This window comes from Aethina tumida, chromosome 1 (assembly GCF_024364675.1).
Source record: "Aethina tumida isolate Nest 87 chromosome 1, icAetTumi1.1, whole genome shotgun sequence".
Classification (NCBI taxonomy): Eukaryota; Metazoa; Arthropoda; class Insecta; order Coleoptera; family Nitidulidae; genus Aethina; species Aethina tumida.
Window position 1 is genome coordinate 53,372,268 of NC_065435.1, and position 27,139 is coordinate 53,399,406.

The 27,139-nt window shown below is 30.1% G+C and overlaps 3 long non-coding RNA genes across 4 annotated transcripts in view; 1 reads left to right on the plus strand and 2 right to left on the minus strand.

The window, feature by feature from the left end:
- Positions 1-24,870, plus strand: part of LOC126264309 (uncharacterized) — a 51,775-nt gene extending 26,905 nt beyond the window's left edge. The window contains exons 1-4 of one of the 2 annotated variants that reach the window (XR_007547066.1): positions 7,822-7,951; positions 24,481-24,549; positions 24,598-24,687; positions 24,737-24,870. This is a non-coding gene — a long non-coding RNA (uncharacterized LOC126264309). Of the gene's footprint in view, positions 1-7,821; positions 7,952-24,480; positions 24,550-24,597; positions 24,688-24,736 lie in introns of those variants that run through there. The other variant, XR_007547067.1, reaches the window with a different exon arrangement.
- On the minus strand, positions 3,942-7,735 carry LOC126264141 (uncharacterized). Its single transcript, XR_007547068.1, has 3 exons — positions 7,567-7,735; positions 7,332-7,511; positions 3,942-4,362 (listed from the first exon to the last, which is right to left on the minus strand). It is a non-coding gene; the product is annotated as an uncharacterized LOC126264141 (long non-coding RNA).
- On the minus strand, positions 13,074-19,197 carry LOC109594651 (uncharacterized). Its single transcript, XR_002191244.2, has 3 exons — positions 17,934-19,197; positions 17,746-17,879; positions 13,074-17,686 (listed from the first exon to the last, which is right to left on the minus strand). It is a non-coding gene; the product is annotated as an uncharacterized LOC109594651 (long non-coding RNA).
- Positions 24,871-27,139: the final 2,269 nt, after the last annotated feature.

Below are 27,139 nucleotides of genomic sequence, written 5' to 3' on the forward strand. Positions count from 1 at the left end.
ATGTGTTATACGTTCACGACGATATCTATAAAAATTTATACAGGGTGTCTCAAATGTTTGATTTTAAATTTAAAACATTTAAATACCCATAGATTAATTTTGTTATCTTTCACCATTTATGAAATATCTACGAAAATTGACATTTGGCAAATTTTGACAAAATTTAATAATATTTTTATTTATTATTATTATTTTGACAAATGGATAAACTTTCTACAGACACCTCTTTAGACAGAATCTCAAAAAAAATTTTTCTTAACTGGAAACCACAATGGAATTTGTCTTTAAAGTGTTTGAAATGAATTAAAGTATTCCAAAAATAATCTCATGTTTAAAAGTTTAAATTAAAATGTATTTTAATTGTATTGGATTGTATATACAATATTAATACAATAAGACAATGATTATTTTATTAAATTTTAAGAAATTCAACACAAAAGGTAAAAAGGAAAAAACATTCGTTTTTAAAGAAGTCAATAAATACAATTGATTACAATAGTGCTTGCACGAGCGTTTCTCGAAATGCGTTTGGATAATTATGACTAGACGTGAATTAATCTCAGATTAGAGGGATAGATCACAAGATTAAAAAGTGGTAGATAGATTGAAAGCCAATGGACATCTACAGGATCCTCCTCGTAACTGTCTTGTCAGTTGTAAAACGCTACAGGAGTTCGTATTGCTCCAGTTACGATACGGAAACACTGGACAGAAGAATGGAAACTTGTATTTTTCACAAATAAAAGTAGAATTGGTGTACAGGCTGTACAGTGATGATCGTCGACTTCCCGCCTGCTCCAGACGAGGTATTCCACGAAGTCGTCGAAGGGTTCAAGAATTTTACCCATTTCAATAGGGGTTACCATTATGGTATGGGGAGGCATTTTTTATAATGGCCCTACAAAACTGTACATATATCGAGACACGATGACTTTGTCCGATATACGTAAGGCACATTGTAGATGATATATTGTTAAATTTTCAATCTGCTATCGACGAGAACATCGTTTTCGTTGAAGATGTCCGTCCCCGAGATCACCTGACTTCAATCCTATCAGATATTCATAGAATACACTAATATGAGAGCTTTCGCCATCACCCTTACCAATGTACTCTTTCAACGCTTCGAGCTGTGATTACCCCATAAAAGACATGTAGAGAAGGTGTCAAGCAGTCATTGGTGCCCATGGAGGACATACAATGTATAAATTTGATCAAAAATAAAAATTATTGATTTATGTTAAATTTATTATGTCGTGTCTATTGTTTTTTACAAGAACTTACCTTTAATTAAAAAATTCTAAAAGACGAAATAATAAAAAGTCAATAGCAACACGATTTGTACATAGTTTTATGTGGCCTGTAGTTATTGTATCAGAAAAGATGAATAATCAATAAACAAAGAGGTTGAACTTCATTACCGTTTGCTCCACATCCATATATATGGCTGCAAAAACGAATAATCTGTTTTGCATAATTATTTTTTAAAATGTATAATTGGACTATCTATCAATCGGTGCCGAGTTTTTTAAGTTGTTACGTAATTCCAAATTGCTAATAACACTCTGAAGTTATCAAAGTGCCGTACTAATCAACAGTTGATGCAAGTATCATTCGATAAATACTTTATATCTGCACCATTAACGTCCAACAACAAAATAATTTAACGAGACTGTTCTTCATCGATAGGGATCATTAGGCATATAATGATTTCTATATCAGAACACTTCCTCCGCGGTCAGTCGTCAATAACACTCTTTTTCACTTTCAGCATTACCGGCTTAAATTACGCCTATGTTAATAGATAATATTCATAAACATGGAATCGTTGGTATGCGATTTAATTGTAGAAATATCGATTATAGCGCTTTGCATAACTAATTAATTAATGAGCCTGAACCGCTCATGATGTGTCTTAGGTGCAATTGGTTGACGGAAGAATGCTTTTGTTGTGTTTGCGTTTTGCCTCGTTGTAAACTTTGTTTTGCCAAAGTTGAATAGTTGTATACATAATCGTAAAGTACGCAAAACCAGACGCAATAAAATTTGTAATTAATTTGAAACCCAGCGCAACCAACTCCGGGAGAAGAAAACATAATAACAGTTATTGAAAGTAGCTTCTTGTATCTCACGTTATATTAAATGTAATTAATCTTAATTTCTTAATGGAATTCATTAATAACAAACTATTAATTATCATTTTAAGTACCTTACATCTCAAAAATGCATTACACAGTTGAAATATCGGATAGATTTGAAACGACTATTTGTTAAACTCGAATTAATTGACGATGACATGGGAGCATAGAATACCTTTTTGTTCAGTGATGTATGAGAATCACGTAATCGTTTAAAAAATCTTCACAATTCACTTATTTAAAGACATCCAATAATTCTTTAAAAAAATTATTATAGACCTCATTTTATTTAGAAATTATTAGGTCGCACAGATTTATTATAATAATTGATTATGTTAACTGTTGTTTTTACTAAATTGATGTTTTTTTATTTCTTCAAGATTTTTATAATTTGGACTTATAAAACAGAGACTGACTGACTACTGACAATTTTTTTACTTATAACTTGAATTGAATAAATAATTGTTAAATAAAAAGTCGAATTTACTATAACATTTTTATAGTAAAAATTGAATTCATTGAACTTCCCCTTCTGAAAAACGAGTACTTACAAAATTTTTGAAAGAAAGTTAATTAATAATAATTCGAATGAAAATGTTTGGCAGTAGATTCAAGAATGAGAATTATTGATAAGCCGAATGAGAGAACCTCTATTTATCGAGAGAAGTATCATATAATTGGACTACGTGTAATCAAAATTGATACATACACTTTTCAAAAAAAAACTGGTTTAGATCAATAACCTGAAAAAGAGAAATTGAACATTTGAAGAAAACATTCAATTTTAAATATATTTTAACAAACATTAAACTGCTCTAATATGTCACGTTATCACTGTTGTTATCAGATATCTTTGTCATTTTAATCCATGGTTTAATTATTCAGAAGAAATAAATTTATTAGATCATGTGATTTTTAATTCTGTCACATATTTATTAATATGCATTATTTTTTATAATATTTAATGTTTATAAAAAAGAGAATTTATGGTCGTGTAAAATTCGCTTCATTTCCAATAAAATCCCCTTCAACACTTATTCCGACCTCCCAATTTTTGGGCCACATCCTTGGATGGGATTTTCCAGAAGCCTTCAAAATAGTGTCTAACAACTGTTAACTCTTCGTTTAATGAATGTATTTAAGAAAAACTAGAAGTCAGAGGAAGCTAAATCTGGCGAATGCACTGGATGCAATATTTGGTACCACAGTTCAGCAATTTTAGATATGGTTTATTGAACTGAATTTTTACATCCAATTAGTCTAAAAGATTACAATAATAATCTGAATTTAATTTTTTGCCAATTTGGAGGTCAGCGACAATCAAAATTCATTTAGTATCCCAAACCTCACATTAAGACCTTCTTGGCCGATACCTAAAGGCGAATTCGGTTCAGAGGAGGATTTTTTGACTTATATTTTAATTCAGAATCATGGTGGTTAAGCCAGGTGTCATTCATAGTGATGAAATGACTCACACAATTGTACATGGCTTTTTAAATCCTAAAACTTAAAATATTGTTCATAGTATCTAAGGAATCCGTTTTGGTCAATTGACAATTTTTCAAAACTATATCTTCTATTTTCAGGATCAACTTTTTGAACATCCCTCACGTGGATTCTTTTCAATGCTTGATTGACTATTTGCGTCACTGTAAAAATTAAACAAGAAAGTCAACTTTAAAGTGTCCGTAAACAAAATTGATATCACAGATCTAAAAGAAATTTTGGTTATTATATAATTCTTTAAAATTGAGTTCTAAATAAAAAATTTGCAGGCGGAGCCACGTTTAACATCTTATATATATATACGATATATTTTACAAGTTACAAAATATAGAGCTGTATCCATATTGATGATGAAAGAATAAATCAAATAGCACAATTTGGTAGTGTCTTGTAACACAATTACACTTGGACACGGTAAATTAATCCCGGCGATAATTTAAACAGGCACTGGGACATGATAGGACCGTGCACCAGTGCGGAAGTGGCCGCGGAGAGACCCGTTTGTTGCGACCTGTGACCCGTTGCGTGCACCTCGGATCCGCACTTCTCCACTTCTCGATTAGTTGCCGTCAATCTGGATCCAATGACTAACCATTCCCCACCGATGCACATATTTCGCTTCATTCATCCGCACGACCATTATGCCGGGGGTGTGTGTGTCAAAGAGATCGTCGCATTTACTTTTTCCATGCACGCGAATCTTCCACAGAAATCTGCCCTATAACATTATAAATTCAACACATCACAATTCCGATCCAAATAAAAGTACGCTCAGGAATCCGGTGGGGTTTTATATCTTGATATCATAAATTTTCAATGCGTTCATGTAAAAACACACTACATAAATACTTAACAACTTCCTCGTGAAGAAATGTAGTGCACCGAACGTTTTACAATGGAGGAGAACAAAGACAGGGAAAAAAACGGAATGGTGGAAAGCCGAACCTTTGTAAATGTCAAATGAAACAACCACTTGCGGTCTACTTAAATATTGCTATTATCATGATAAACATGAGGTGAACCGCACATCTTTTTTGGGTCGACAGATACACAACTATGACGTGAAGTAATATAGTGTTTTATATTTTTTAGATTATTTACGAGTACATTTTAGGAAATTGATAAAATAACATGTTTTTTATTTGTATTTTGAAGAGTAGAGGAACTAGTTTAGTTAGAAAGGATATCTGAATTGTAAAAAAATATTTTATTAACAGACCAAAAATCAATGTTCCAAAATTAGCTTTATGAATTAAGGTGGGCCCACTCTAATTGTACTTGATTGTATATATATACAATCACCACAAAATGTTTTTAAAGTAGTTAGTACATTTACTTCAAAATTTATTGTTAATTGATGAAATTTGTTCGGATAATTATGCGTAAATGTAAAATAACTCCAGATGAGAGGAGTTGATCAATCGATTTTGGTTTTGGATTTTTCATCAGATTGAAATAGCAGATAGACTCAATATTGCAGTATTATTTCTTGTTTGTGTTCTCGATTTTATCAAACTGGCCTTGCTTCAGGAAGACCAAAGAGTGCTAGACTACGAAAAACTAATGCAAATGAAGACCGATACATGCAATTGGGAGTCAGTAGGAACCCTACAGCGTTCTCCTTACAAATGGCTGCTCAGCCAGAAAGCGTTACAGGAGCTCGTATCGCTCCAGTTACGATAGGGAGACGCTTCGCAAATGCAGGTTTTCGTTCACAAAGACTATTGCGGCGCCTGCATTCGACTTTCGACCGTGAGCAACAGCGACTGGATTGAACAAAGTCTTTTCTTCATTGGACGGAAGAACGGAAATCTGTATTTTTCACAAATGAAGTAGAATTGGGCTGTACAATGATGATCGTCGAGTTCCCGTTTGGTCCTGACGAACTATTCCACGAAATCGTTGAAGGGTTCAAGAATTTTACCCATTTTATGAGGTTACCATTATGGTGGGGGGAGGAATTTTTTATAACGGCACTACAGAATTGTACATATGTCGAGACACGATTACCTTGTCTGATACGTAAGGGACATTGTTAATGATATACTGTTAAATTTTTAATCTTCTATCGGCGAGTTCTTCGTTTTTGTAGAAGATAATGTACGTCGACATCGCTCAGGAATTGTACTTGAACAGCTGGAAATACCGAGTATTGAGATCCTGCAACTTCTCCGAGGTCACCTGACTTAAATCCTATCAAACATTCATGGAATATACTAAAATAACAGTTTTCATCATCAATCCTACCATAATACACTTCTAGAGTTACAAGCTATAATTTCGCCAATATGGGCTAACAGCTAAATTTTATGTATGTAAAAATTTAATCGAAAATAAAAATTACTGATTTAAGTTAAATTTATTATGGTCGTGCATATTTTTACTAAGTAGATTTATTTTTTTAATTTTTCACGAGAACTTACCTTTAATTAAAAAATTATATAATATGAAATAACAAAAAGTCAATGGCAATGCGATTTGTATATATTTTTTTATCTCCTATAGTCATTGTGTCATCAGAAAAAAAAAATGAAATAAATAAAGGAAGAGGTGGAACTTCATTACCGTTTGTTTCACATCACCTTAAAATATATATGGCTGCAAAAATATCTATTTTTAAGGTTGTTACTTAATTCCAAATTGCTAATAACTGTCTGAAATTAATAAGTGTCGTACTAATCAACACTTGATGTATCATTCGATAAAAACTTTTGCACCATTAACGTTCAACAATAAAATAATTTAATGAGATTGTTCTTCATTGATACACATAATGATTTCTATATCAGAACACTTCCTTGGCAGTCAATCCTATCATAATATTCTTCTAGAGCTTAGAACTATAATTTTGTCGACATGAACCAATATACCCTAAGAAGAAATGAATAACCTTATAGAAGGCATACAGACAAGGTGACAAAGCAGTCACCGATGTCCTTGGAGGACATACAATGTACTAAATTGTATGTATGTATAAATATGATCAAAAATAATATGTATATTTTTACTAAATATTTTTTTTTATTTTTTTCACGTGAACTTACATTAAATTAAAAGATTCTAAAAGATAAAATATCAATGTCAACGATATTGAGACTTTTACTTACTTTTTATAGTATCCATAACTTTGAATATGAATTTATAATAAAATGTGGAAATATGGGTACATATTATACATAAATATTATTTTTGTAGACAAGTTTGTAATAAATCAAATAAAATATTGTAGTAATTTAATACTATCCTCTAACTTTGAGACTATCCAATATCCCAATTAGTACTATTATTTATTAACTTAAAAATACATTTTTAATATATATTCTGCAAAGAATCCAGCCATAGCATATTTGCTGGTTGTTTGTTTTATTGCAATATATACAAATGATTGCTTTATTATTCAATGCTGTGCGACACAAAGTAGGCAGGAGAATAGTTACCTCAAAAACCATAACTTAATTACAACAGTACGACTTTAAATAACTGTTGATGTATTTACAACACGTTTGTCTTTAATAGTAACAAGTTAGCAAAGCACCCACAACAAATCAAAACGAGACTAGATGGAGAATGTGTCGTTAATAAATTGTTAATTACTTGTAAAAAATTTCAGTTTTACTAACTTCATACGAACTACTTGATTTAAGTTTTTTACTAGGCAGAAATTAAAACAAATATAATAAGACTTACCTTAAAATAAATGTAAATTAAATGGGTCAACCACCTATGATTTCCACGAATCGCAACATTTTAATGGGAACAGGACGTGTCAGCCGTTTTACGTCAGTTTTTCGCCAATTTAAAGTTGATGGTTTGAATGGGTCCCATGTTTCCTTTGACCAATGTGTCACCGCTGGATTTATTTCAGAACTGTAAGAAATAACTGGTAAGTTTTATAGAAACTGTTTATTAGGTTAGGAATTACATTTTGTGACAAGGCGGTGTTATTACTATTCCACCACAACAATTGCTTTATTGTCTTTCAAGCTCGTTACGGTAATATTAATGTTCATAATTTAAACAAACAAAATAAAACGGATATTGCAAATTTTTATAGTAGGCTATGAATTAATTAAAATTAAGCCGGTATCCCCGTGTCGGTTTTAGGAATCACTGCGGCGGGCTGCATTCTGATTGGTCGAAGATGTGCAATTGCATTTTCAACGTATGTTGATGCGTCTGCGAATCTTCGGTCTTCGGTTTTCGCTGACTTTTCCGTTGTATTTATTATGTAAATGTGTCGGGTGCGTGTTTCACATTTCCACTGACTGATTTCGTTGATTTCAACTCAGAGTTGAAACACATTTCAGGTACGTTTTATTTGGATTGTTTATTAGGTTAGGAATTTCATTTTGAGACATGGCGGGATTATTATAATTGTATTACAACAACGATAGCAATTGCTATTTTGTCCTTTTGTGTATGTCAGTGTTCATAATTCAAACAAATAAATTAATAATAATTAAGTTGGAAACACATTTTTATGGTTGGCTGTGAATTTTAAAATTAAGCTATATTAGCTACATTCTGATTGGTCAAAGATGTCCGTCCTCCAAACGAATTCTGAAACGACTTTGATTTTTTGCCTGTTTTCAACAATTTTTCTGGTGTATTTATTATGTAAATATGTCGGTTGGGCACATTATGTTTTCGCTGAATAATTCAAGTGATTTTAATGATACGTATTAAAATTTATCAACATGTCATGTAAGTAAAAATTACAGGTTTGTTTTATGGGAGTGTAAAATTTATATTTTTGTCACTTAAACCAATTGTCAAAACTTAACATAAGCGAAACCCTTATAAAATTTGAATTTTTTGTTCAACTTTTTTTCAATTGTATAGTATAAAAATATGTACATATAAACAAAATGTCACTTTTTTGGTCCAAAACCAAAACCTATGGGGTTAGCCATGGGGGAATATACCAAATTTCATAAAAAAATATACATATTCATAATTCTGTGTTTAGATTAATGCATGTATTTGTACTAATGCATTTAATACCCAAAATTTATTTACTTCCACCATGTTTTTCTTTGTCAAGTGTTCTGGGATAATGTCTGCACATGATTCATTAATTCTACCACAAACTTTGAACGAATATTTGATATTTAAGAGTATTAGTATAATTGGTTTAGAACACTAGGGACACTAGATGTATCCTTGGTGGCAACTAAATATGTTACAAATTATATTTAATTTATTGGTAGACTATTAAAAAGACATTTAATTAATTTAGATCAATAAATGTATAAATTTAATTTTATTATTTAAAATATAGTTTTTACTAATATATTTAAATTAAGTGCAAATAAATTAAATAGGTTAAAGACGTACCAGTCGTTTTCAGGAATCACAAGGAATCTTGCAGATTTAAGGGATTTTGATTTCGACTGTTTTCATTGATTTTTCTTTATTATTTATTATGTAAATGGTGGATGTTTTTGTTTTCTCGGACTAATCTATGTGATTTGAATGCCGGATGACAAAAATTTATCAACTTTTCAAGTATGTTTTACTGGAACTGTATCTTATGTTTTAATTCATAAAATTAGCCAGTTTGAAATCATTCAGTTTTATAGTTAGGTCACTGCCAGAATTGGAAAGGAGTTCTATTTAGTGAAGAGTAAAAAGTTTCATATGTTTAAAACTGATAATATATTTATAAGACGTCCTAAAAATGAAAGACTAAATTCATCACGTGGTGGTAACATGGAGTTGTTTTTTTGATCACTATATGAATTCATCGCGTCGAAGGGATTATGCGTATGAACTATAATGGTATGACAATGTTCATTTTCGCAAAGTGGAATATGCCACCAAAATTTTTCCTCCAACACGATGACCACCGAAAACATACTAATTTAATCAAATTGATTAAAGAATTGTTAAAGAATAATAAAACTGAACTTTTAGAATGCCCTGACATAAACCCCCTGGAAAATTTATGAGAAGAAAATTAGAAGCAAGGTATTTTCAAGAGATTCACACAGTATGGTCAATTTGCAAGCAGTAAACAGTAGCATTGATAGCTTAGCCTTTTGATAAGCAGTCAAATATAACATGCACTCATAAAAATCTTGGGTTACGACGATTTTCAAGTATTGTTCCACAGACAATTATTGTCGAAACCGACCAATTTTTCACCGCATGTAACAAAATATTAATGAAAGCCTGATTGCGTTGCGTGCAAGAAGAGAATTGGCAATTGCCAATCGCCTAATTTTGTTATCCTTAATTAATGATTTTGATGAAATTTATTGCATGAAGCTTCTTTCTAATTTAATGACCTCCTTATAAACGTGGTATACTAGGATTTTTCACGAAATATTGCTTAATTTCTTGGTTAGTACTGGTTCCAGAACGTTGTTATTCATCTTTAACACACTCATTGCCATTTTTAACCCGAAACAAAAATTACCTTCTTTACCGTTTCTTGTCTAAACGCATTGCGAATGCCACACGCCACTTCCGTTACTTTAAGCTGGTTTTTGAACTCATAAAGTAAGTTTGCACGAATTAACATTTGAATACACTAATTCACGTTACATTACAACATTAAAAAATTTTAATTTAAAACGTTAGTTTAAAGTAAATATTAAAACTTTTTTAAAGTAAAACCATATGGAATTATGACATTGTAATCAGTTAAAATCAAAATATATGAAATATGTATCTAATATTGATATTCTATTTTGTGTATTTTTTTAAGGGAACTGTAATATAATATTTTCTTTTCTTTTTTACAATTTTTTTTAGTACATAAAAATAACAAAATTTTCAAAATTGTTTCAAAATATCAAATCTCTGTTAAAAAAACTTATGTTTAAATATAATTTATTATAAAAATAAAATAAAATAAAAGATAATATGAATGAATACTTTTTGAATATTTTTTTTTTTATCAACTACATAGTGGTGTGGAAAAAGTGATTCACTTCATTACCTCATCAAGTGAAGCAGTGATTCATTTGAGGAGATAATGGAAATACTATTCCCCCGTCCAACTATAGTGAATTTCTTATGATGTAATCATAGATTAGGACAATGTGCATCAAGACAAATCTTTATTTTTTAAAACACATAGTTTAGACTCCAAAGGGACAATCTATCTCACAAGCATACCTAACCTGCTGGATGAAAATGTACTAAATTGAGAGAACTAAATAATACTATTTTTTTTAAATTTTAAGGTTTAATTAAATAACATGGTAAATATCAACTGTACATGGCTCTAAAAGCTTTAGCCATAAATACATCCATCTAAACAACAACAACAATTCACAACGGCATTCATTCCTTGTTACCATTTGTTGGGCAACTTGCCCAGTTAATTACGAGAAACAAGACATAAATGGCATTGCCTCAGTTACTGAAAAACAATTACAAATTATATTAATGTAGCATTTGTAATACGGTTAAACGCAAGTGAGTTTGCGTGATCTCAGAGCTTTTATAATATTTGTTTACCTCGTTGATAATTTATATCGTCCGACTTTGACATTCAATTGCATCATGAAACACTATCGACTTACATTAGACCCAACCAGGAACGTACTAGAAAAAATATTTACTCTTATGGTTTTTTTTCTATTCGTCCAATTTCAATTCCATCCAAGATGCGGTCGATCAGTTCGGCATCTCTCCGAATATGAAGAGTTAATATGCAACATTGTAAATTCTCGAATGCATGCGACTGTGTTACAGCATTCTAATAACAAATCACAATTGCCAGTTATGCGTGTAATTGGTCTATTAAGCCGGTGTGAGCAAATCAAATAAATGCTAATCCACTTTCGCTCCTAAATACATTACTGGACGGTGGAGGAGATCGGGCGTGCACATCGAACCATTATTACCGTCCTGTAAAGGAACGGTGGTCGTATAAATCAAATGGATATAGTGGATTGGTCGGATCGGCGAACTGGAGTAATACATATCGATCGTGATGCTAAAAACTACCAGAAAAGCCTACGGTACACGTTCTCAATCCGAGAGGCGGATGTGCCGCAAATCGTAGCTATTATTCTAATGTTGTCGAGAAGTGCGGCAACACAAAACTCGGACCGTAACGATATAGTTGCAATGAGACGATGTTGCAATGTTAAAAAAATAATACGACTTTTAATCCACACAAACGTCAAATTAGTTCCATTTTTGTACGGGTCTTCGTTTACAATGACCGTGCAGCTTCGCAGGGCACGATGTTATTAGATATACTGACGACACTAATTTATTTATGTACGCCGCGTTCTCTAAATCCAATTGAAAACTTTAATTTCGCAATTATATATTTAGGTAGTCGCATTGTTGGCGAAATTAAAACAATCAAATTGACAGGCAGAAAATTATATTTGCGTGGGGTAGAAATTTTAATCCCACCGATGTAATGGCTTTTCCTTTGGTGTGCCGAAACTTTACGATTTCTTGTTTTATTAGTTGATCCAAGTGTCGAATTTTGTTCGCACCACTGTGCCACATATGTTGTGTTCACAACTTTATTCTTCCAATATTGTTGTCAAAACAAGAATGCAAGGAAAAATTATTATATATATATATATATATATATATATATATATATATATATATATATATTATTAACCTACTTTGAGGAAAAATTAAATATTTAATAAGTATAACATATAAAGTATTTAATTAATTTACACGCACCTAAATGAGATATATATTTTATATTATTTTTTAGTGTAAATAATACTATCTTATAAAAAATTTACATATATGATAAATCGACCACTTATGCAACAGTGAGTATGTGGTTAAAATTTGTTGGATACGTTGCGAAACACCCTGTATAGAAGATTAAAAAAAAACTAAATTTGGATTCCGCGGGCCAAAGCTTTCATTCAAATCAATGGGAACAATTTGGAACAGCTTTTATAGATGGATTGAATTTTTTATCTCGTTTCCTGTTACTCTATTATATTTTTGTTTTTTCAGTGAGTTGTGATTAAAATTTTCGGATAAGTTGAAGCTAATAATCACCTGACTTAAACTCCCTCGAAAATTTAAGAGAATAAAATTCCGGGGGATAATGCATATTAATTGGCAGTTAAAAACAATTATTACATTTGTTTTTAGAATAAGTATATTAAAAAATATATGACTTACTTACCTTGAGGAAAATATCAAATTAGAAAATAAAAATTATATATATAAATATTAAATAAAAATATGGTAAGTGGTTGGTACAGAAAGATAAATCAAATAATAAATATTTAATTTATTACTTACCTTCATTCTTTAATCTGCTTTTATATCAATTTTCTTACAGTTACCATGTGTAAAATCTTATTAAATATACAAATAATAATACCAACTTATAGAAAATGATTTTATTAATTATTTTATTAGTCAAATTACATACTACCATCATCAGAAATGTGAAATAAGGAAATAAAACAATATAAATAGGAACAACATATTCTATTTAATTAACAATGGTCTCCAACAATATTTAATTATTAGATAAAAAACAATGTCGAACTTGTCCTATTAGCGCTGGTTATTTTTTATCATTTATAATTACGTTATGTGGAAACAATATTTTTGTTTCATATTTTTCACCGCAATGCTTTTTAACAACAACCGATGGAGGGGATATGTCTGAATGTTTGTTCCATAGAAGCCCCCATGAAGTGTTGAAAACCACATCAATAAGACACTTCACCAAAGATGGAATTGGATGGGGACATCTATGAGAAACTGATAAAGGTCGTTGTGTTATTACATTTTAGTGGCAAATATGAATATATTTTTTTTTTTTTGAAGAAATGTAACTATATTTACGACTACCAAATTATGCTATATTAATATTAACATGTTAGGAAGTGCGAGCCGGAAATCAATATACCAATTTATTATATGTAATATGCATGGAAATGTGAAATGTATTATAAGCAACAAATATAAGAGCCTTAATAGTGAATCTACATCAACTATAGGTTGAACGTACCTTATAATGTGATCATAGATCCTTGGAAAAGCGGCAATAATGTATAAATATATTGTATAAATTGAAATATACTGTATAATATAAAATAGCTTCAGTGAAGATAAAATTAGTGATATCAATATAAAAGCGATACCACTAAGCAGGTCGTAGTATAAGGTTATTGTATATGGATTCATGTATGTGTGGGTTCTATGGAATAAAATAATCGGATCGGTATAAATAGTATAATATAGTAAATAGTTCAAAGGATATAAAATAGGTGATATTGTATAAAAGTGATATCACCAAGGTCGAAAATCTGAGTGTATGTGTGGGTTCTTTATGATGTTATACATTCTGATGGGTTTACATTGTCTGGATGTATTTTGTTGTTGTTAGATATTTAGCTAAGGAAATATGAGCTCTAGTTAATGCTAGATTTTTAGTTAGTGTAAGGTGTATTTCAAGAGTAAATATAATATATAATAAATGATGAACACATTCTACTGCATTAAATCAAATATACTAAATAAATATAAACAGGGATGTATAAAAGTGTATCAATATGTAATGAGTTAAGGAAATGCAAGCCTCGAAATAAATAGCACAGTGTAAATAGTTCATGTGTATAAAATGTATATTAGTCGTTATAGCGCATTAAATTGATGGCATCTATAAAAGTGATGTCTCTTGGTAGGAATAAGGCTGTGACTGTATTTTACGTCCGTTAGTTATTTTATTATTTGTATCAAAACCGTCAAGTCGTATTTTCTTTGTATGCAGTAATGTCATGGTATTCCTTCCCTTATATATATATTATTTATAAAAAAAAAATTAATTAATGTTTAGAAATCACTGGAATTTAGTTAAGCGTATACTTTGATCCAGTACACAAAATTAAATAGTTCAAAAATATTAAATCGTTTGAGTGTCGTTGAAATTGTGATTTGTCATACACTACTGCAAATTTGTACTTTTGGTTCACCGTCTTTCTAGTAATTAAGTATTTTTACCATATTGTGACTGTTTAAAAAAAATAGCCTATTATTAGTTGAAAATATATATAATATGATTCCCCATTAACGCCGTACCATTTGTAACAAATGGAAATTCTTAAAATCACTGGAATTTAGATAAGTGTGTGTGTTTTGTATAAGTTTAACATGTGATACAGATCTACCGATTCATACCTTAATACCACTTTTATAAAAGTATGTAATATGATGGAATCCTGGGAAAATGTATATTTAAAATGGTCCCACCAATATATACATACTATTTGCTAAAAATGGATCACTGGAATTTAGTCATAATAGAATAAGGCAGTGTTTGTTATTACATTGAGTCCGTTATTTAATTGAAATAAATACATGGATTAGTTGTTAGAATTACTGGAATTTAGTTAATTCTGTTCATAGAATAAGTAATCTAGATTTAGTAGTGTAGTGTGTAAAACAAATGTATAAAATAGTAAATAGATAAAATCTTTAGGTTCTGTATAAGTTGAACCAAATAAAAATGTAATGTAAAATTATCAATGTCATCTTGTACGGCTAATATTTTTTCCATTTTTTTTTCAGTCATTCCACACTACAAGTATTAAATAATAAGTGTACTTGTACCTTATGGTGGCTGCCGCTGATAAGAATAAGCGAAATACCAGTCATAAAACATGTGATGGTCCTCAATAATCCGTTGTTTATTCGATATACATACCATTTGTTAAAAATGAATCACTGGCATTTACTTAATTTTATTCGTCTCTTTAGGATACGACAGTGACTGTTGATTATTTTACGTCCGTTATTTAATTGTAATAATCACTGGAATTTAGTCAATTCTGTTCTTATTTTATTTGATCCATATAGTACAGTAGCGAATAAAGGAAATGTGTAAATCAGGAGTCGTTTGAGTGCTATTATGTTCTGTGTATTTATTAAAAAATATAATTAAAAAATATATAAAATGTAAAATTGTCAGTGTCATAGTTTATGCACATTTTTTACGAGTGTACTAGTACTAAATTCTGACTGCCGCTAATAAAAAGATAAGCGATTGTCAGTCGTAAAACCCAAAATGGTCCCCATCTATAATATATAGTTCATTTTAATTCGTCTCATAGGATAAGGCAGTGACTGTTGTTATTACTTTCCGTCCTTTAATTATTTTGTCGTGGTATAAAACTCATAACAAATTGTCATGATTTCCACTAATGTTATTCGATATTAGATGTTAAAATCACTGGGATTTAGTTATTTATGTTAATCCTAAGTGATTCAAGTCGTACATAAAACAAATGTATAAAATAGTAAAAATGTAAATGTGTTAATAGTAAAGTCGTTTGAGTGCTAGGTGGTTGTGTATATGTTCAATCATATAAAAATGTAATTAAAGCTTTATGTCTTATAGAATTTTACATATTCCGTATTTTCCACTATTTTCACCGTCATTCTACTACACGTATTAAACGAGTGTATTTGCATGTTATTGTGATCGTCTAACATATAAGATTGTCCCTACTTATTTAGATGTTAATTCGATATACATACCATTTGAAAAAAAATTAATCACTGGAATATTTAATCATCTCATTATAGTATAACGCAAATTTTGTTGTTTGGCTATAATAATGCTATGATTCCCCACTAATAAGTATTCGATATTCCACATGTAAAAATTGGTGTCTAGAATCACTGGAATTTAGTTAATTTTATTATATATATATATGTATAAGATAACGCAGTGACTGTTGTTATTATTTTACGTCTGTTATTTCATCACTGGAATTTAGTTAATTCTATTCATTATATATGTGATCTAAACAATATAATATATAGTAGTTTATAAAACAAATGTATAAAATAATTGAATATACAATAGTGTATTTTGTGTATAAGTTAATGTAATTAAAATTGTCAATGTCTTTTTTGCAGTTTGATATGCTTCGTACTTTTTTCACCGTCATTCCACTACACCTTCGTTAGTGTACCTTATTGTGACTGCCGCTGATAAAAATAAGATTCCATTTGTATAAAATGGATATCTTGTAAAGAACCACTGGAATTTAGACAATTTGATTTTAATTTTAGTAATAATCTAAAAAATGAACGAATAAAACAGTAAATACTATTGTAAAACATTCTTAATAGATTATAAATATAAAAATATAAAAAGATAATATAATTTGATGTTTGAAGATAATATCCTAATGTATAGCATATTGTGATGTCCAATAATGAGTTAATATATTAATTACTTGAATTTATACCATATGTAAGAGTAGTATAAATTTAAAAATATGTGGATTTTCATGACATTTACTGACACAAAGAAAATTGTATATGTATTTAAATAAAATTTTAAACTCCAGAGGAATAAAAGGCTTCTATAAAATAAAATTATGAAATATCCCCCCTCCTGTGCGATATACCATTTGTAAGAAATGGTAATCTTTAAATAATTACTGGAATTTGGTTGAATTTTATTTATGTTAATAATAAATATATTATATATAGTTAAAATCATGCGACAATATTAAAAATTTGATCAAAATAGTAGGTTTTTAGCTTCTATTCTAGATTAGATGTTCATATCCACTTTGACCCTCGGTTAAGTAATAGCCATTAGTGAAAAGTGGCTATCTTACTAGAATTTTGACAATATGATTGCTCTTATCGATTACAGTTTTGAAAAATATAAAGTACTGGAATTTGGAAAATATAGTTATTGTAGATTACTGTTCTCAATAACAAAATTATAAAAAATGGAAAACTTTCAAATAGTTACTGGAATATTGAATTTCGTGTACCGGTCCCAAAAAGTTTAAACGCGAAACATTGTTCTCAGCTTTTTGAAAATTATAAAATTTGATAGTATAACCATGCTAGTAGGTTACAATAAATAAACCGAAATAATTACTGGAATTTGGACCATCCAAATAACTTTAAAGAAAAGAACAAACAAATTATGTATAACTATGTATCATATGTTTGTTTTCTCTGAAGCTATTTTGATGATCCAAATTTCAATTTTATGAATACATATATCTCCAAATGTTGTATTTTGTTTCTGGACAAGCGGCAATAATTAACTGTTTACAAAAAAACAAATAGAATCATTGAAAAGATACGACTTCAGAAAAGGACTTACCTTTAGATGATTGTTGGATTGGCCAGTCAGGATTCATAATTATTGGGGCAGCACATCTTGTTTCCAATGAAGAAACTTCTTTTTATTGGGGTGCACATATTAATTTGCTCCTATGTTGTTTGAGATTGTTCTTTCTAATTAAAAAAAAATTATTTAAAAAATGTATGCTATAATATTTACATAATTACCTTTATTATTATGGAACTGCTTTCTTTTGCTGGTGGTATATGAACAATTTTCATGTTCATATACATTTTATGTCATTTTCTTGTGTACTTCTGCTTTGCATGAAGCTCGGGTTAATTTCAACAGTAGATCAGACTTATTCGAGGATGTCACACTTGGTTGTAACTTCCTTACTCCTGCACTGATTCAATACAACTTGTATTGAAGCATAGATTTCCTTGTATGACTCCAATCTTCAGATTTCACTTTTCTGAACCACTTCGCATATTTGTATAAGTTCATTCTTAGTTTTATGATGTTCACTGTTCAATGCTTGCCGGAGTAATGATTCAGTTATGATGCATGCGTCGAAGTATCTTGTTTTTGTTTTCTCGTTTCTATGGTAGCAACACAACATTGAAAAAAGATATACTACTAGATTTTCAATAAAACAGTGCCAACTATCTTGTTCACTGTTTATAAGGTAATAAAATGGATCTATAATACCTTGGTATAAAGATTCTGAGGTTCGGAATTTCATCAGACTAGTCTAAAAAATATCTTGCTTATAGGTGAAGAGTTCCACTCAAGGGGCACATTTTCCGTTGTACCGCATTTCTCTATTAGACTTTTGGCCTTCGCTTTTCTTGTGGATCTCCAATCTTTCTTGCTTCTACCGTGAGTGGAACAAATACTTCTCTATTTCTTCATGATGTCTTACTTATGCGAAGTGCAATACAACATCTATTGGAGTGGAAACACACTGAGTTATTGGAGCCCAGATTTGTGTGTGTATCTCACTGAACGAAAAATCTTCAAATGATTTCACTTTTCTATAGCAACCACATCAAATATCAAATGATTTGTTACTATATTCTCAATAAAAGTTTAGAGATTGTTCAATGTTTAAAAAGCTAATAACATCCATAACGATACCTTGGTTAAAAGTGCTTCGACCATTAGGTAGGATCTTCCGTATTGTGAATGGCTTCAATACTTCTTCAATATGAACACCACTATGACTTCTTGTATAACTTCAATCATTCTTATATATTTCTGTTCATGATGTTCACCTTGCAGTGGTTGTCGGAATACTGATTCAGTTGTGTTGCATCCGTCGAAGTATCTTAAATGTTTTCTCGTTTCTATAGTAGCAACAAACAATATTGACAAAAGATGTGCTACTAGATTTCTAATAAACATGCCAACTATGTTGTTCAGTGTTTCCAAGGTAATAAAATATATCTATATCAACATACCTTGGTACAAAGATTTTGAAGATCGCAATTTCATTACGTTGGTCTCCAATATACTATATATTTCTCGCTTATATGTGAACCCAATAGAAGTTCTAGAGGCGTATAATTTGTTCGTTCTACCGCACTTCTATATAATATCTTTTGGACTTCACTTTTCTTGGTGACTTCCATTCTTTCTTACTTCTGTGAGTGAAACACTGCAATTTTCATTGGTGTACAGATTCGAAGCACAAAATTTGATTTTGTAGCCAAGTCTTCAATACTTCACAGACTTTGCTCTTCTTACAGAATTCCAGTCTTTCTTACTTATTCTGTGAATGACGATGTTTAAACGGAGCATATATTTCCATGTGTCGGGTTGTTCGAAATATTTTTAAATGATTTATAGTTCTATAGTGACAAAGTAAGGTCGGCTTGTTTACAAGCTAGTAATAGAGATCACTATACCTTTATATAAATGTAATTTTGATCTTTGCTGAGACAATCTTCATCGGAGCACATATTGCCTTTCGGTTTCCAAAATTCAATTATTCTTCTCATGAATGTAGGGAAATCCTATCGTAGTATGGTCGTGCTGGACTGTTAAATCTTAAATATGTCTTGTATCGGTGTTCTACTCTAGACAATGTTCATCGGAGCACATATTGCCTTTCGGTTTTCAAAATTCAATTATTCTTCGCATGAATGTAGGGAAATCCTATCGTAGTATGGTCGTGCTGGTCTATTAAATCTAAAATATATCTTGTGTCGGTGTTCTACTCTAGACAATATTCATCGGAGCACATATTGCCTTTCGGTTTCCAAAATTCAATTATTCTTCGCATGAATGTAGAGAAATCCTATCCTAGTATCTAAGGGAATATAATGTTAGGTACTTAGACTCTAATAAAACATTAATATTTCTTACCTTTCCCATCATTTTATCGGAGCTCATATTTGGATGTGTTTCATAGCTTGAATTATTTTATAATGATTTATCGTTACCATAGCTTTAACATTACAACTTTTTACAAAACTTGCTAGATTTATAACAAAACAAAATTTATTAATCTGCTAGTCATCGCATTACCTTACAATGTTGTTCTTAGATACCATCACATTCAACAACTTAAATTTTTTTATCATAGAACTAAAAATAAATTTAGTTGTATAAATATACATATATTTTTTGTGCTTAGTTGTTTCTTTAAAATTTTATATATCTTCCATAAATGACCATTTATTATAATTTTAATCGGAACACAGATTTTGAAGTGATGTTTTGAAAAATAGAATAGCAAAATTATAGTATGATTTAATGAATGTTGTACTAATTACATTATATATTACAATGACTGTCTATAATTGAAGAAACATCTGTTATGTTATATATTTAATGTATATTTAAATACAACAAAGTTTACAAACATTAATGTTATTTACTTACTAATTTTTATTGACATTAATGATACCTTATATAAATAATAAAAGGTGTGAATTACTGTGTAGTCTCCATTCTAATTTCAATAATGCCAGAAATTAGGTGTTTTGTGTGTTATTTCAAACTATTAATACGAGCAAGCTCCTTTGGTTCTCATTTCTTCAACATAAATCACGAACACAAGAATACCAACAAACTACATGGCATAAAATCGTCCAAAGCGAAGAGGATTATAAATTTACTATTATGTTTAATTTTGTGTATCACATGTGTCTTAGAATTCAACTACATTTACAACAATCTTTGGAGTTATAAAGCTGTAATGTATATTATAGATTTGGGATGGGCTTGGTATGGAATTATTTTCATTTCGGCAATGAATATTAGTTGGCCAAATCGAAGGAGAGAACTATTAGAATTTTATAGTCTACTGCATTTATCTAGAGACACTAAATTCTGGCGAAGTGACATAAAAAAATTACGAATTGCCTTTTATATTATAATATGGATGGTAACAATGCTCACCATTTTTAGTATCATAGCACTAATTATTAACGAGACCTCGTCAACATACATGTTTGTAAAAACAGTCGATTTTCTATTTGTACCATTCACTGGGGTTTGTGTAATGGAAATCAATTTAGAAAATTTAATGTACAACGAAATTTTCAAGTGCACATTTGACAGTTTACAAAACAAAATAATTGCACAGACGAAAAAACCTAAAGTCGAGAGGGCAAGTGGAGACTTTCAAAGGGAAATTGTGAAAATCCAAAGAACTTATTTGAGAATAACCAACAGCTTTCTCAGGAACGCCGGCTTCCGCAAACATATATTTCTGGGATTCGTGATTTTTTACAGCCTTGCTATTATCTTCTACCTTTGGTTCTTCATCTTCTTCTATTTTGCTAAAAATTACGAGTTGAGTTATTTGGAGATCATATTCGTCACAAGGTTTCTTTGCTATCCGGTTGCCAATGTTGGCATGCTGCAGACTTACAGAACAACTGCGGAAACAGTAAGTATACGCTTTATTGCTTTTTTGTATGTTTACATGTACATGTTTGCTCAAGTAAATCAAACAAAAGTGAGATTGGATCAGTAAATAATTGCTTTGAACTTAACTAATTAAGTTCGAATTTGAATGCCTTACTGTACAGTCATGGAATACGATTATTCATGCATTGCTTGCAAATTTAAATTATTGTTAAAATTAACTTGTTTTTCTACTCAGTTTCTTGCACTGCGTCGTCATCATGCAAATAATGGTGAAATAATTTTTAAAACGTCAACAAGACAAAGAATTTTTGGTTTCGCATTTTGTATTTTATTTTTCATCACTGGTTTCATAGAAACAGTGATGGTAATTAATAATCAGTTCACGTATAAAATCATCATTTATCTGATGGAAATACTCAATATGTATTTTGGAATTGCCTTAATGTTCACCATGAATTTGCGTTGGAAGAAGCGTTACTGTGAGTTCAAGGAAATGATTCAGCTTACGGAAATTGTAAAACGTATGTCAAGGACTGTTTATTTTCAAAAATTGGATATAGTTGTTATTTGGTCAAATGTCATCATTGTTAGCACTGTATTGGTTAATGTTTTGTCAATTGGGCTGATGATACTTGGAGATGTTGGAATATACGAAATTGTTAAAATTATAAATTTTCACATGGCGATTTTTGTGTATATTAGCTTGTGTTATTACACAATAGAAAACCGAATTTACTATGTCATATTTTTATCTTTATTTGACCATTTGAAAACCCTTATTACTGATAGGTGTCAGAACTCTTCCCAATGGGAAGACGTTAAATTTCAAAGTCATCTAGTGTATATAAAAATTTTGTACTTGAGGACAGTTGACAACTTTCTTCGGAGCACTCATATTAGAAAAAATAGTTTAGCTTCTCATCTAATATTAGATGCTTTTGCTGCTACCTGGATTACTGGAATGATAATAATCATATTTCCTAATATCGAATTTACAAATTTGGAATATATTTTAGTAGTGAGACACATCTTTACTGTTATTTTTAATGGTATCATTTTGACTGTATTTACGGAGCTGATGAATGTTGTAAGTACATACACTAGTAGTTAAATAATTCACATTTTTATAAATAAGAATTACAAGGCATAAAAAAATCTTTTATATTAATATTAGTATCCCCCCATAATAGGCGCATTCAACAATATTTACCTATACCTCAAAATGCTCCCTAAGAAAGAGGTTAGTTACTGAATGTAGTTATCACGATATATCTCGGAAACTAACAAATGTAGAATAATGAAATTTTGTACAGTTATATAACTTTATGTCTAACAAAATAGGTTTGAATGATATAAAAACTTTACTACAGGGGTGTTGGAGAAACTTCAATTTCAAGGAAGTTCCCTAATTTTTTTGTATGTAAGTTTGACATCACATTATGCAAAATCAATTTTGAAAGAATGTATTCTTTGAGGTCAAGAATATGTATATTACTTTATCTAATTACTGAACTTCAATTTGTCTACTCATATTGTATTAATTTATTTTTTTTAATTAAATATAAGTCTCTAATATATAAAAGTAATTTTGTAATTGCCCCAAATTCATTTTCAGGATATATTTTATAGAGATCTTTTCAATTAATAATAATTTTCAGTTAAGTAGCTTTTATTGATTTTTTAATTTGTCCTAATTACTTTATTATCTATAAGTACAATCACATGTTTGTTAAATATATTTGCTGTCCTCAAACATTGTACTACTTTACAAATTAATTCTAGTTAGATGTTTAAAATAATTATAGTAATTGATTTTCATCGGAACTATGGTTCCTAAAAATTGCCTGATTTGCATCTTAAGACTGCTTTATGAATTTGGATCTTATTCAGTATCGTTTGCAGATGTTTCTTGTCCACACTCCAAAAACCCTGGTAGACCAGGATTTCATTTCAGTCCAACGATATATTTTTCAGGAATGTTTTTCTCAATATTGTTTACCCTCTTAGGCATTATCAATATATTAATTGAAAAACTGGACAGTCACTCCAACATATATCAAGTTGTTGCAACTTCAGAGGATATCGGTGCGGTATGTTTTATGTGGGTAATTGCATTTAATTTCAAGCATTACCAAAATAAAGTAAATGAAATGAACATGCTAGTTTACCTGTTTGGAAAGTCTAAGATCTACAATTATGTTTGGAGAATATTTAATAAGAAAATTAATTTAATGTATATACTTCATTATACGGCTTCTATTTATTGCTTTATTTTTACATTTGGGGAATTTACATCTTGGATTATCATATTTAATGATGACTACAATTACAAGATATTATTCAGAGTTCTCATTAAATACGCCTTAACTTTCTTGCAATTACCCCTCTATCTATATATTTTTATGGAAAAAATATTATATTACATGATGATAACAAAGTGCTGTGACAAATTAAAAGAATCGATCACAAGAAGAATGAAATCCAATAAGTTACAAGATCTCGATAGTCATTTCCTTAAAGAATTTAAAAGATTACGGAGATGGCATCTTTGTATTGTTGACAGTTTCAATAGAAACATGCAAATTAACAAGTGGATCAGTATTCTATTACCTATGTTATTTTATGCCTATAGTTTGTCATATTTTTTGGCGCAAGCGATTTCCTTTCTTGAGGACACCGAACCAACACAAACTGACCAAATTAATATGACCAGGAGAAATTATTTTTTATTTATTTGTAGTATATACATGATTTCCTGTCATAAATTAACAAATGTGGTGAGTTATGATTAGTGACGATTGATAACAGCAACTGAGGTTTAAACACTATATTGCATCCTATTTATCTATAATAAAATGTTGTGTTCAATAATAATATAAAAAAATGTTTCAGGCCAACGATTTAAAATCATTTTTGTACACAGCCCCAATAAATAAATTGCACCCAATTGAAGTTGAACAGGTAATTAACGTTTAAATATGTAACACAACTTAATGCTGGCTGTTATAGGTGGAAATGCTTATTAATACTTTGACGATGAAAAAACCTATCACCAATTCAGCAAATATTGTCACCCACGACTTGAAATTATTAGCTTCGGTAAAACATTTTGAACAAGTTTTATACGTTACTAAACTATTCTTTTTAGATAACTGTGAATGTGGTAACTTATTGTCTTGTGGGAATTCAGTTCTACATTTGGTGGAAGCAAACATCTTAAAAATGTAAAAAAAAAAATGTTTTTTATCCCGTTGTTTTAATTCACAATGATGTAATTAGTTAATGCACAATAAATACGCATATAAATAGTGCATATTCGACTTGGTTTCGTCACCATTAAAATATATTTCCTTGACAATCATAAAAAAATGAAACTGAGACGGTGGCAAAAGTATAAATAAGAGTTACAAAACTGGTCAAGTGGGATATAATTTATTTCATTAAATGAAATTTTTGTCAATTCATATCATTATAATACCTGCTGTAGGAAATAAATTTAATTAAGTCGACGTCCAGTTTTTGTTGGAAGCGTCTAGCCAATTAAGGTGTTATTCGAAATTTATCGATTTCCAGGAATTTTAATTACGCTCATTACGAACAATGAAAACTTATGAGCGTTGCGCAAAAATCGCACCGCATCCAAGTACATATTAGCATTGAGCAATTTCCGGATTCTTTCGGTATTCTAATGCCTCGTATTAATATATTCTTCCTCTGTAACTCAGCCACATGACAAATTTATCGATGTACCTTAGCCTAAGTCGAGTTGGACTTATAAGAACTGTTCGCTTGTAGTACAGCAGGAAGAATATGCTAAGATAAATGGCGAAACCCAGGTGGTAAACATCGGGACAAACGACACAACCTTCTCTCGACCACACTGAGAAACCTTGTTCATTTAACGACGCTGATACGCCCGCTGTCTCTATTTCTTGTCAATGTTGCTTTCACCGTTTCACTATCAATAACGCATTAGGTCTTGCACTACATAATTTATTGTGCCACCTGTAACACATCGCACAAAGGGATACAGTCTCTATTATACCTGCCGCCGATGCTTCCTTCCATCTCGGGAATTCGTATTGTAATTCCCCTCAAAAGTTTTACCACGTCGCCCGTCGTTCAGTTTTAGAATCCGTAGTGGGACGTCAACTAATAATTGTCTTACAATTAATTTAATATTTTCCTTTAGTTTTCTGATATATATTCGAAGACACGTTAGTCATGTCATGTCGTCTTTTATTAGGAATGTTCCTACTATTTACTTTTCTCTCTATTAACGGATAATTGTGTTGTGCTATATTAAGTTAGTAATTGAAGAGACCGCAGGAAATAGGTTGTTAATGTGTGATTAAGTGATTTTTCATAGGGATGGAAAGTTGGATTTCCTTAAAGCTTATACATTGAAAAATTAACGAATAAGCTGTTAGGAGGTCTTAAACTTTTAATAGCATTTAATCTTGTTTAATAAGACAATACTTTTTCCATTTATAAATATGGATTTTTGCATATTCTCCATTTAAATTAATAAACATTGAAAGTGAGTCTAAAATTTTGAATTTTTCAGGAAGCTATATTCTTTTTTTATTACTCATTTTTGTATTCTGTATTTGAAATTCTTAATGGTAATTTAATTAATATTTTAAATAAAAAATGATCATCAATTTATCTTATTTTAACAATTAAAATAAGGTTAATGGTTTTTCTTTACTGTTATTCATTTTATCATAATTTTTGAGGAAGCTATATTATTTTTTATTACAGATTACTTATTTTTGTACTCTGTATTTAAAATTCTTAATGGTAATTTAATTAATATTTTAAATAAAAAATAATCATCAATTTATCTTATTTTAACAATTAAAATAAGATTAATGGTTTTTCTTTACTGTTATTCATTTTATCATATTTTTTTTATTTCAATTATTGAAACTGATACATTTTTTGTACCATATTTTTTATTCTACTACATTTATATTCACATGGAAATATTCTAGTGGTATTTCAGTGTGCAGATTTCTATCACAAATTCTCCAGGTGAAAATGTGCACAACGTCAAAACTCTTAGACCTCCTCGTAAAAGAGAAACTAAAACTAATATCAATATTGTTTGATGTTATGGTTTAAACTTTAAATGCGGAATCTCCATGTGGAATTTTCTAAATTATGGGTAAATGATAAGTTGTGGAAAATAAAAACGTGTCTTCGCTTTTTGACATTCTACTATCAATTGCCTTTATTCTTTTTGTTGCCACAAGAAACGTCCAAAATGCATTAGAAGAAGCAAATGTGCAAAGATTGAATTGGCCAGCGAACTCGCCAGATATATGAATCTGATCGAGTTCGTATAAGATATGCTAGGTTAAACAACTCTAAGGAGACTAAATCCATTCACATATCCACAGGAGCTAATTGTAGCAATTCAAGACGAAATGGGCCAACATTTCCCAAAAAGACATCAATAATTTGATTCTTTCAACGCCACGGCGGATTAATTCACTGTTTTAGAACAGAGAAAGATTTACAGACAATTATTGTATATTATATACTT